The 13,149-nt window shown below is 39.1% G+C and overlaps 1 pseudogene across 1 annotated transcript; it reads right to left on the bottom strand.

Moving 5' to 3' along the window:
• Positions 1–1,014: 1,014 nt before the first annotated feature.
• On the bottom strand, positions 1,015–9,026 carry LOC311578361 (oligosaccharyltransferase complex subunit OSTC-like; annotated as a pseudogene). The gene is made up of 3 exons: positions 8,926–9,026; positions 3,871–3,916; positions 1,015–1,471 (listed from the first exon to the last, which is right to left on the bottom strand). The product of its transcript is annotated as an oligosaccharyltransferase complex subunit OSTC-like (transcript).
• Between the last annotated feature and the right edge of the window lie 4,123 nt (positions 9,027–13,149).

Below are 13,149 nucleotides of genomic sequence, written 5' to 3'. Positions count from 1 at the left end.
TCACCGTCATAGGGGAGGGGAATAGGGTGAAAGCAGGAGGAAGGGAGGAATGGGAGGATACATGGGATGGGATAGCAATTGAGATGTAATATGAATGAATTAGTAAAAAAATTATAATGTAAAAATATCAAATATTATAATGTGAAACGTGAAACATTTTCCTTCTCCTAACTTGTTGGAGTTTGCACAGTCAGTAAGTGGCAGAGTGGGACTGGGGAGCGATTTACATGAATTCTAAAGATGGGGGCTTTGAAAAGATGTGCCCCACCATCTGCCACGACTCAAGCCATTCATTTGAATTCCCACTCAAAGATTCCATTCTTCAGGATCTGTCTAATTCCATTTGGTTGAAATTCCACCTCACTACAAATTCCCATTGTTCATTTACCTAATTCTCATTAGTTTTTTTTTTTTCAGCATAATGAACATTGATAGCGTCCCAATTTTCTCTCCCCAATTTTGTTACTCTTTTTTTTTAATTTAGAAAAATCATTTATTTCTGCTCCTTTCACACATCGTGTTGCCCAGGAAACAGTCTCTCATATGCCTCTGAAATAGCAGAGTACCACACACACTGTGTGAAGGCCAAGCACTGCTGCAGGAAATGACCAGTCGTCCAAATACCTCAGCTCTCACAGTATACTTCTCCATTTGCCTTCAGTTCTGAAAATCAGAAATATCATGTCCCAAAAAATGATGAGGGGGTTGTAAAAAATAATCACTTTTATTCAATACCAAAGTTTAGAAGTGGAGTATATTTTCTTTAAGAAAAAAAAAAAAAAGAACAAGAAGAAACTGTCATGTAATATAGCTGATACTCGGAATAATTCATCAGGAAAAATACTGTAGTGAGCTTGTCTCTGATACTGTGAATTCCAGTCCTGGCTTTAATATGCTCGCTAAGGTGCCATTTAATGCTGCTGCTCTTCATTCTTTTCCACATTACACAAGGGAGTGGTTCAGCCTTCAAAGCTTTATTAATCAGAGGAGGATGAAGGATCCACTGATTTCTTCTCAAGAGACACTAGGCCCCATCAGGTGGCCCTGCAATTTCCTTCTCGTGAATGCCCTAGCCATGAAGAAACTCAGTAGGACATGGACGAAGGCAATAAAAAGAAGAAGAAACCTACCAAGACTGGGAATATTTGTTACATTGGATGGGTCTAGGATTATGAAACCTAAACCTCCCATTGTAAACAGAAAGCTACACACATGTCCTTCTATAATATTCTGTCCATTTACTCTGTAAGCTAAGAAAGCTACTGGTCTCTGATGCCAGTGTTAATCGGTCATTGAGCCAGTGGTTGGAGATTCAGTGATAACATCATAGATTACTTCCTCCAGTAAGGAGGAAGTAAGGCACATCCACGAGGGCTTACAGCGTCATGGCTAACATCATGTGCACCCAGGGTGGCTTCATTAGCTTTAGGTTGGGGCATTTGAGAACTTAGAATGGGACTCGGTACAGAGCCTCCAGGTAAGCAGTGTAGGGTCAGGCCTCCCGCCTGCGCGCCACCCGGAAACACGCCTGCCCTCTCTCAATCTTGCTTCTCTTAATTAACACTCTTAATCTATTTCTGGCATTACCTGTCTGCGTAGGCTGGTAACTTCTGAGCAACGATTTGCACAAACGTCCCCCAGGGCTATGCAACTCATTTGCTAGCCCAGGAAAGCCCCATACAACCTTAAAATAGTGTCCTTTGTAGATAATTGTAATTTAACCAGAGAAAAACTGGCATAGATGTAAGGAGTTTTCATCACTGGGACTAAATATCCAAGTATCATTTAAAAAACATAAACTACATTATCCAACTTATTTCAATCCACTAAATAATTGATGAGATAGGCTTTCACAGAAAGGCCTGGCCCCTAATCTATGGTTACTCAATATCTTTTGAAGAAACCTACTATTTAGTACCTTCATGAGAAAAATATCTTATTCACTCATGGAGTTTACCAGCCAAGGACAATACAGGCGGTAAACCTTAAACCCCTACCCAGATCTAGCCAATGGACAGAACACTCTCCACAGTAGAGTGGAGAGTGGGATATTACTTTCTCACATACTCTGGTGCCTCACCTTTGACCATGCCCCCTGGAGGGGGAGACCTGGTGGCACTCAGAGGAAGGACAGCAGGTTACCAAGAAGAGACTTGATACCCTATGAGCATATACAGGGGGAGGAAATCCCCCTCAGGAACAGTCATAGGGGAGGGGAATAAGGGGAAATTGGGAGGGAGGGAAGAATGGGAGGATACAAGGGATGGGATAACCATTGAGATGTAACAAGAATAAATTAATAAAGGAGAAAAAAAAGAAATAAAAAAATTTAAAAATTAAAAAATTTCAAGTTGATTATCACAATGAAACCTATCTTGTAATAATAGGTCTTCAAATACTTCATTAGGAGGTATTGCTTCAGCTGGGTAGTTTTGGTGTTGTGTGTTATGAAAGTCTCAAGAAATATGCTAGTGCAACCATGATACTTTATTAACAATTGTGCTCCTTTTGAAATATTTTATGCTATATTATTGAGGTTTATTCCAAGTTAAATTTATTCATAGGAATAGCAATATATACCTGGCAAAAGTACTAAAATTAATGAAATTTATGTGACTATGTGTATACTCAAAAACATGCATGCATACACATAAAACTATGATGAACATATACATGAGTATTGGTGTTACAAACATGAGCTATAAACTAACTTCACTGAGTTTTTTAAATGACCCATGAACATAATCCCAATTTCATTATGAACCTTGCTTTGTAAGACTTAGAAATATTAGTAGGACCATGCTTTTGAACTGAAGTGGAATCTAGAACATAATTAATAAATCGGGTATGATTTGGATATTTGCCTCTGCCAAAATCCATCTAGTCCAATTTTGGAATCATGAATTGCAAAACTATGAAGGGATTGTAGGTGTTTCTAAGTTTTATTTTCGAAAGCTGAAGGTCATTATTTTCCCTTTCTATTCCAAATTGTAAACAGATATGTAAAATGCAAGGCTAAATATTAATTTTTACTTAAACATTACTTTCTCCACTTTAAAGGGGGACAATTTGCTCTCTGTGCCCTGGGGACCAGTATTATTTTTGTTTCCTGCAAAATGTATTCCTTTTATAGGATCATTCCTGTTTGCATAAGACAGCATGCGTGCCACCCATCACTTTAAAAGACCCTCTAAGCTATTGTGTGGGTGTCCACTTCCTGTAGGAAGAGGCAAAACACTAAAGAACATGCTTCCAGAGCCTTGTGTTCTCATCTTGGCTAATCTCACTTTAATTAAACCATTGCCAACTAAGTTTACTTTTATCAGGTCACTGACATCTTACATCTTTCCAAGGTCAAGGATCAATTTCTGTCCAATATGTCATCAAGATTCAATAAATCGCACCCAATTCCTTTTATCCCCTAGGTTTCTGAGATCATGTTTACATGGAGTTTCTTCCCTCTTGGTAAATACTTCTTTTAGCTCATCTGCTGCATCTGCCACTATATCAGCCTCTAATTCATGGGACCTCTTGGACTCTGTCTTTGCCCTTTTCTGTACTTACTGAAGCATTGCCATCCATTGTCCTGGCTTCAAACAGTATCTTGACACCAATCTTCCAAACAAAATATTTTTATCAGTCATGATGAATAAATAAATGGTAAAATTTCAAGGAGTCTGGTAGTCTTGAAGAAATTTAGTGCATGTTTTCCATGTGAATGTAGACAAATTACTTTGTACCTCAGCATTACTTCATGCTTGGGATTTTTGTGTGACTTAAATGGTGATGTCAGAAAAAGCATTTGGCATAGTGCTTAGCAAGTAGACAGAGCACAATAAGTGCGTACGTGTACATAATTAGAAAACTTACCTGGCCCTTCAAGAACGTCTGCTCATGAGTTCTTCTACCATAGTGCCTAAATAATTAACCCTTCATTTAGATAAGGCCTGGTTTTATGGCTCCAACACACATGTCCCAAAGCATCCCATTTTTTCATTGACTCCCAGAATAGAGAGTTGATGAGAGTCTCAAAATGGCTTTCAATAGTTACATATATACATCGAACTTAAATTTATCCATACTGCAATAATTGCCATTACTCCCTGTGGGGAAGTCACATGTACAAGGCACATGTACCACATTCCTTCTAAGGTCACATTGCTTTATGTATTTTTTTTAAATAAATCATGTCATTCTATCATTAAGTCAGATATGTCATGTGACCAAGGCAAGAACTTTTATATATAAAAATACTAAATTTAATTTAATTTACTGACCAAAAGGTCAGGTGATTTATATTTTGTTCAATTTATACCTGTAATACAGATTTTGATGAAAAAGTTTATTGGTATATATCATTAAATATATGAGCATTATTTGTTTTTCTTTTCTTTTTAAAAAATATTTTATTAATTTATTCATATTCCATCTCAATTTTTATCCCCTCCCTTGTATGCTCTCATTCCTCCCTCCATCCTGCTTTCCCCCTACTCCTCTCCTCTATGACTGTGACTGAGGGGGATCTCCTCCCCCTATAGAATGAGCATTATTTCTTAAATATGTATGATTTCTTTACTTTTGTGTCCTCTTTATCAGTAGTGTTTGTGTGTGTGTGTGTGTTTGTGTGTGTGTGTGTGTGTTTGTGTTCACATTTGTGCATATGTGTATGAGTGTGGGTGCCTGCATATGAAGGCCAGAGTTGACATGTAAGTCTCTCTCAGTTATATTCCACCTGACCCTGGAGTTAAATGACTCAGGGAGACCGGCCAGCGAGCAACCCCCCAGCGTTCCTCCTGCTTCTGCTTCCCCAGTGCTAGATTCCTTACACGCTTTACATGGGTCCTGAGGGATCACTCTCTTATCTTCCCAGCTGTATGGGAGGTGCTTTACCAATTGAGCCAATGTCCCAAGCCATGGTTGGCGCCATCTCTTAATGCGTCTGTCCAAGTAGAGTTCGAAATGGGTTGCTTTCATTTTATACAATAAGATTTTTTTTTTTACTCCTGTTGACAGAACCACTTCTATTTTGCTGCCACCTCTAAGGTCCCCTTAGTGCCCCTCGGACTGAGAAGCTGCTTTATATACTGCACCTAACTTTGCATGCTGTGAAGCGTGGGCGATGAGTGCATGAGAATCACCTATTAGGCACAAGGCACCCAAACACTCGCTGGCTGTAAATCAAGAGCAATAAAGGAAGGGCTAGCTATAGCAAAAGCACAGCTTGCAAAGGGAATTTGCTGCAGGAACTGGAGGTGAGGTGCCTTCTAAATCAATTTGAGCTGCTGAGTCTGAATGGCATGGTCATCACCACCCTGTCATGCTTGGGTGTTGGGACGCTGAATGGCTGTGCTCCTCTGAAGTGGGAGGGCACTACAGTCTAGTTCACAGGATTAAAGCGTGGCATTCACTCTTGGTATCTCATAAGGCTTTGTTCCCACTGTGCCTACTGCATGCCCCCCACCTCTTTAAGCCTTTCTAAAGCTAAAACTGCCACCTTGCTATAAAAAAGGAAAATCAACTCCAGCAGGTACTAAACTTATAAAGTACACCTGGGTGCTTAAAGTCTAACATTCTTTTCTTGGCTTGCTCTATAATTGTTTCAAAACTTAGTATCTCATTTGGAAAGATTGACTGCAAATATGAAAAATGACGTAAACAGTATAAAGATTTTTTTTTGGTCCTCACTCATTAAGTGTCTTTTTTGGACAGTGCATGAATATATTTATTTGAGGCATAGGTATTGATCAATGACAAACACGTCCACATTTTGTATTTTAATATGCTATATATTTGATATTAGCAGCTGAAAAAATTTGAGACGGCATTATACATCATGTTTTTAAAAATGTTTTCTTGAGAATTTTGTATATGAGAAGTACAGAGACATAAGTCCTACAACTTCCTCTGTTCCATGTTTTCATTGTCTCCATCTTAGTCACTGCTCTATGTCTATGAAGAGAAGGCATGACCAAAGCAACTCTTATCAAATCACAGTGTACAGGTTTTAAAGAAATGGCCCTCAAAGGCTCACAGGGAGTGACACTATTAGGAAGTATGGTTTTGTTGAAGTAGGTGTGGCATTTTGGGAAGAAGTGTGTCACTGGGGGTGCATGCTGAGGTCTCAGATGCTCGAACAAAGCCTGGTGTGCCACTCTTCCTGCTGTCTTTGGCTCCATATGTAGAACTCTCAGCTACTTCTCCAGCACCACATCTGTCTGCACGAAGTTATGATTCCTGCCGTCATGATAATGAGCTAACCTCTGAACCTGTAAGCCAGCCTCAATGCAATGTTTTTCCTTATAAGAATTACTGTAGTCAGGTTGTTTCTTCCCAGCAATAGGTACCCTAGCTAAGACACATGTGACCCTCTGGGAACAGGAAATACGTCAATGGCCAAGCTGCCAGGAAGCTGTGCAGGGAGTGCCAGGGATACAGCTCTCTTGAGTCATCTCCCAGGCTGAGGCAGCCTTTTCAGTAATGCAGCTGCCTTTGAATCATCCATGCTCCTGTAAGCTAAACCTCCATCCACCCATCCATCCACCCATCCATCCATCCATCCATCCATCCATCCATCCATCCATCCTCACTCACTAAGCTAAGTAGTATTTCTTGGCATTTCATTAATGCCCCATCTGCTGTCAATACACTCTGTTCATGTCTTCCAGAGAACCCAGCACTTACTCTCATTCCAGTTCAGTCAGGGTCTAAAGGCTTAGTCAAAGTTACTGTCTCAGTCACTCTTTATTGCTGTGAAGAAACACAATGACCATGGGAACTCTTATAAGAGAAGCTTATGAGAAATTCTTCTAAGAGTAGTTTGTTGTATATATGTGTAATAATGTATATGTGAAAATATTTAATAAGAAATTGTAAACAAATGCCATGTACAATAAAGTCTAACTTCATAATATACCTAATTTCTTTATGCTTTTGAAGAATGAAAGTGATTTAATAGGTTTTAGTTATATTAACAATATTTACTAAGCAGGCATTTAATATCCATTCAACAAAGTTATATTTGCTTTATTTGCAGTAGCCAAGTTTCACTTTTAGTTGCAAATAGTATCTTCACATAACAGACAGATCTAGAAAATTTAATATAGATGATTAATTTCAATTAAATGAGTACATTGAAATAAAGACAAAAACAAAACCCTCAAGTATCCTAAAACCCAAACAGATGATAAACAAAAAAAGAGAAAAAAGATGTAGAGAGTTAAATTTAGCTCAGATATCAAAGTATAGGCAAAAACATAGCTTAGACTTGAAGAGAAAAGAGTAAGTTGTTAGTAGCATTGGTTTGTGTAGAGCAATGGCGTCCAAGCCACATATAGAGAGGTCTGGAGTCTCACAAAGTCTGTAAGAAATACTCAAGTTAAGGAAAGATCTCAGAAGAAAGTGCTCATAGGAATTACTCTGAGCCCCATTAAAACTTATGCATTTTAAGTAGATAAGCTTTTATCTCCGTAGTTAAATTTAACCATTTCATTGTTTTGATGCTATGAAAATATGAGTATTACCTTATTGTTTAAGATAATTAGTTGTTACTATATAAAAATGCAAGTCTTTTTGTTATTGATTTTGGTCCTGTAACTTTACTGAATTAGTTATCATCTCTGAGGGTTTTTTTTTAATGTTTCGTTTTCTATATGTTGGATCAAGTAATTTCAAATATTTATATAACTTTCCATTCACACTGGTTGAAGTAGCTGGCTCTAAACTCAGTGAGTCACACACAACAAGGAGACATGAATGAATAAGGGAATATTATTGAAAAGAAGGAAAAAAAGTAAGGAAGTGAGAAAGCAATAGAGGTTGAAAACAACTAAATTTCACAAATATATTCATGAAACTGTCAAAGAATAAAAATGAAAAAATATACTTTCTTTTCATTTGAACGCTTTTTATTATTTTTCTTCCTTAATTGCTCTGGCCAGAATTTCCAGTTCTATGTTGCATAGGATCAGTAAGAATGGATAATCTTGCTTTTCTTCTGGTCTTTTAAAGCTGTCACATTTTCATTATGCAATTTGGAGTTAGAAACACATGTGTGACTTTTACTGTATTGAAATAGTTTCATTTTAGTCCTCAATTTTAAGAATTTATTTCAAGTGTGTTAAAAAGCGATGAAAGAAATTGAGTAATGGCCAGTGTATGCATGCTTATGAGTTAAAGTCTAAATATTATGGAAATCTCCATAGCAACTGAAATTAGTATCCAGGTTCAGGCCAACGCTTATAAAATCTCACTAATACAAGTTTACAAAAGTAAGAAAAAAATCTGAACTTCATAGGGAATGATTTAGGACCAGTAGCAGATAAGATAGTCTTGAGAAGACGCAAAGTCAGTGTTTCAGAACAGTCAGCAAAACTAAAATAGCTACAGCATTGAAGCATTGATATAAAGACAGGCAGGTAGGCCAACAGGGAAGAAGGTAAGCCCCACAATTAAAGCCACTGGCTTCCTAAAACCCCAAGGCTAAGAATGTTATCAGATAACACCCAAAACTTCTAACAGTCATTTCCTCTCTGTGTTGTAACCTGCCTACCGGATGTTCCCACCAATGTATTTGGAAGGTGCTTGATTCATGGCTTTTTTTCTTCTTCTGTAACTATAAAGCACTTGTAACTCCTTAAGTGTTGGAATATGTTACTTGGTCCATATTTTTAAGCCATGGCTTGACTAACAATAAGTGAAACTCATATTTAGTCTCAGGTGAAAGCTGTGGTTATAAAAATATTTACTTAATTTTTCATTATGAGCACTTGTGTGTCTATGTGTGGAATATGCGAATGGGAGCGCAGATGGGCAGAGAAGGCAGAGGGAGTGCTGGCTCCCATAGCTCCAGGATTACAGGCAACTGTGAGCTTCCTGCCATGGGTTCTGGGAACCAAACTCTGCAAGAGAAGACTTGCGAACTCTTACCTAGGGAGCCATCTCTGCAGCCACAAGAGCTGGGCTTTACGTAGCAGCTGGAAGGTGGAAATCTTGTCATACATGGTAACACGGATGAAGCTTGAAGGCATCATTAGAGTGAAGCCAGACATATACAGAATGGCAATAACTGTGTGAATCCATTTGCTTGAGGTCGTTTATGCTGCTCGTCATGAAATCACAGAGTAGAACGGTGGCCCGCTAGACCCTGAGAGTGAAGACACGAGCAAAGCATGCTGCTCTACAACAGGTACAAAGTTTCAGTTACATGAAGTGGATACAAACATTGAAGTCTTCTGCGGAGCGTTGTCTGTAGTTAACAATACTCACCAGGGATCATAAAACCGTTTTCAGAAAAAGGAATGGGAAAGAGAGCACAGAAAAGGAGAGAGGAAAGAAACAAGAAAAAGAAAAGAAAAAAGGGAGAAATGAATGGGACAGAATGGAAGGAAGGCAAGGAAAGGAGGTTAACCAATAAAGCACCTGTTTTCTCCATGAGGTTTGTATCACTTAGTTCTCAGACATTTCCTCTTCCTATGCCATGGGACTGCAACATAAAACACCCACAGACAGCATAGCTGCTGGAGTTCACTCCTTGCCTTACTCTCCCAGCCATGGAACCCCCGGCCAAAACCCTGGAAGTACAGATCCTTTAGCATGCGAGCAGCTGAGAATTATTTTGAGCTTGTCTTTTACCAGCAATGTAACCCTGTGTGGGTCACTTAACCCTTCTGGGCTGCTGTTCTTGATCTCTGTAACCTTGTAAGGCTGGCCTGTGGAATCCTGTAGCCACAGCCCGCCTTGGTGTCCTCAGATACAACAAAGGAATTGATAACAAGGAGTCTCCTATGAAAACAAATTCAACATTGCGTTGAATTCAGAATGTATTGAACTGGTTGTTGCTAGATTTAGCCTACGTGCTAGGGGGGTTGGGGGAACAAAAAACAGAGTTTACTGGCAGCCTGGGTGAGTCAAAAGACCGAGCTATTTTGGGCAAAGACCACTAAACTGACTTAGGCATTTATGCGGATTTTCTCAGAAAGGCAGCCGGCTTAAATCCCAGGGGAATACCTACATGTCTGCTGTAAAGCCATTAGTAAAAGGAATGCCCTTTGCTGAATAAGGAAGCCACACAAGGAATGCCAGCGGGGCGGTGTGTTTGGCAGGTTCCACGGTTTCATAGCTGGTAAGGTTGTCAAGTGACCCAATTCTCAAAGGACACATGTCTCAAGAAGGGGCATTAGACATATTATTTGATCCCCTTTCCTTTTCCCATATTAACTCCAATTAACCAGTATTTCAAAAAAGCTGACCGTGAAGACGTCCTTTGTCCATCTATGAGATGCAATGACTTGGGAAAGAGAATCAGCACAATTGAATATGCCCCCTTGGATCCATGTAAAAGAACTAGGAATAATAGCACACACTTGTAACCTCAGCTCTGGAAAGACAGAGATAAACAGATATCCCAGGCTTTCTGGTCAGTTCCAGGCTAGTGAGAGACCCTTTCTCAAAAAGAAAAAGGCAGACAGAGACTAAGAAATGACATCGGAGGCTGTCCCCTGGCTCCTCCCTATACACAAGTATACATGTGAATCTGCACACACATAAACGCACACACACACACACACACACACACACACACACACACACACACACCACACAGACATAGTCATGCTTTGAGCCATTGTATGCTAAGTTTGGAAGACAACATTGAAACTGAAGTCAACAAGTGAGTCTTTGTACTACATGCATTGGCAGTGGACTTTCATTCAATGTCACTGCTATTTCTATAAGACGAGACTAAAATAGAGACCGTGGCACACACAAAAGAAAAGCTATGAGGAAATAGAGGGGGATGGAACCATTTAGAAACCAGAGAAAAGTGTTGGAGGTAGAAATGAACCTGCCAACACCTTGATCTTGTACTTTTACAACTCTGACTTTTTTTTCTTGTAACTTAGAGGAATGTATGTCTATTGTCTAAGCCTCCCAGCCTCTGTTCCCTTGTTATGGAACCCCAGGCAAAATAACACAACTAATATTTGTAAATAATAATTATGGGGCTCTTTACTTGCTCTTTTTGTTTTGTTTTGTTTTGTTTTTCGAGACAGTGTTTCTCTGTGTAGCCTTGGGCATCCTGGACTCACTTTGTAGACCAGGTTGGCCTCGAACTCACAGCAATCCGCCTGCCTCTTCCTTCCATGTGCTTTTCCAATAAATGGAGCCAACACAACTCCAGAATGGTTCGCTCCATTTTTGGTACTTATTCCTTCTTCATACTCATGTGTTGAATATTTGTTGCTCTAATGAGAGTGCATATGACTAACACTGAGACACTAACCAGAATGCTTCCGGAATACCCACGCATTCTATTCACAAAACGCCTAACACTGTGTATGTTGTTTAGCATATAACGATTGGTACGGATAGTTAATATTTTAATTCATTTGGAGATATTTAATGAATATCTTTCATTTTACTTCTTTTCTGAATAAAAAGTAGTCGATCATTTCTGCAAGTCAAAATATACTCGAAATATTGTGTATGTGGGTTTTCTTCTTCCCCAGAGAATCTGGAACTTCTGGTACAGCCTCCAAGTGATGATTCCATCTCAGGAGTCTTTGGTTTCACTGCCCTATCTCAGGTCAGTTCCTTTAGCTTGAGAAAGACATGTTTCCTGTCTATAGAATTTTACCTGCACATGACAAGCTGCCCATCCTTACAAATGACAGGTCACACTCTTGTCAAGAAACAAAACTTTAGAAGTATCACCACCCCAATATTCTAACTGCTGTTTTACTGAAACTATAATTGTGGGTAGATACCACCCAATGGAGTTGTTTGAGTTAATTCAATCTCCTGTACAACTGACCCCTAAAGCATTACCACTGCTAAGGGACTCTCCACATGCTAAAGGGCAAACCGGCAGCCTGGCTAACATTTAATAAAGGTTTTCACTTCAGCTGACTCTATTCAAACTCATATTCACACCAACAATAATGATAATGATAATAATAATCAGGGTAAGCACTATAAAGTGCTTTGCATGACTCTAGCATAGGACTTTAAATGTACTGACTCGGTTAATATACATAATTGTTGGTGTAGGCATCATTTCCTTTTTGCATTTTTATAAAGGAAATGCAGAGAAATTTAATGACTCAATAAACAGGAATCAAGAATCTTACCAAGTCTTGCTTTAAAACTGAGCTACTAATAATGGTGTGCTCTTTACCAATAGAATGCATAGGCCATGGAAGGAATCATCAGTCCCTCTACATCAAATCTTAATCTGTGACCTCACATGCTTTATGAGACAGAATAACCAAATGTCATGGTACTGAAAACAGTGGCAACAACTTTTGGCAAAGGAGTTTTAAAACATTAAGTAACCAAAGCATAGAGTTGACATCAAATGCGCCATGTATCCAAGGTATTTCTGGCAGTACTCATGTTGTATGCCGCAGCCTTGGTTCTGACCACACAGTGTACATACCTGAAACCGCATGTAACCATGCCACACAGGGTTGATGAGCACTGCCTGCGTTACCTCGCTTCACAACTGAGAGTGTATTTACAAAGTTTTCTGCTTGGGACTGGGAAGATGGTTAAGTCAGCAAGGCCTCTTGCCATACAAACATGAAGACAGAGCTCAGATCCTCAGCGTTCATGTAAAAAGCCTATTATGACCTCAGTCCTGGGAGAACATGGAGACGAGATGATTGGTTTGGCTTGCAGGGGCTTGATGGCCATTAGCTTGGCCAAAACTCTCTGAGCTATGGGCACAATGCAGAACCTGTATTCAGAGATAAGCTGAGGGCAACACAGGCCCTCTAGAAGGACTCTGGCCTCCATACATGTGCATAGACATGCCTGCCTGTCCACACATGTGTGCACACCATGAGTACACACACAATTAAAAAACAAGTACAATGTTTTCTGTTCATATAGAAACACTGTGGTTTAACTATGAAAACCAAAGACTTTTACTCTTTTTCTACCATCATATCTTTGTATAAAATATCATATTAGTATGTATTTGGATTTTATTGGGCTAGAATGTTGATTTAAATTTGCTGTTTAAACAGCTGACTCGAATTTCTTCGAATCATTAAATCACACTAGTGTGGAATTAAAGTGGAATTTTCAACAATTTCTGAAATGGCCCAAGAACACTTCCGCCACTTCGTATCATATGCTTATTTTAAGAAG

This window comes from Acomys minous (genome assembly GCF_964271855.1).
Source record: "Acomys minous genome assembly, chromosome: 12".
Taxonomy (NCBI): domain Eukaryota; kingdom Metazoa; phylum Chordata; class Mammalia; order Rodentia; family Muridae; genus Acomys; species Acomys minous.
This window is presented reverse-complemented; position numbering and strand designations above follow the sequence as displayed.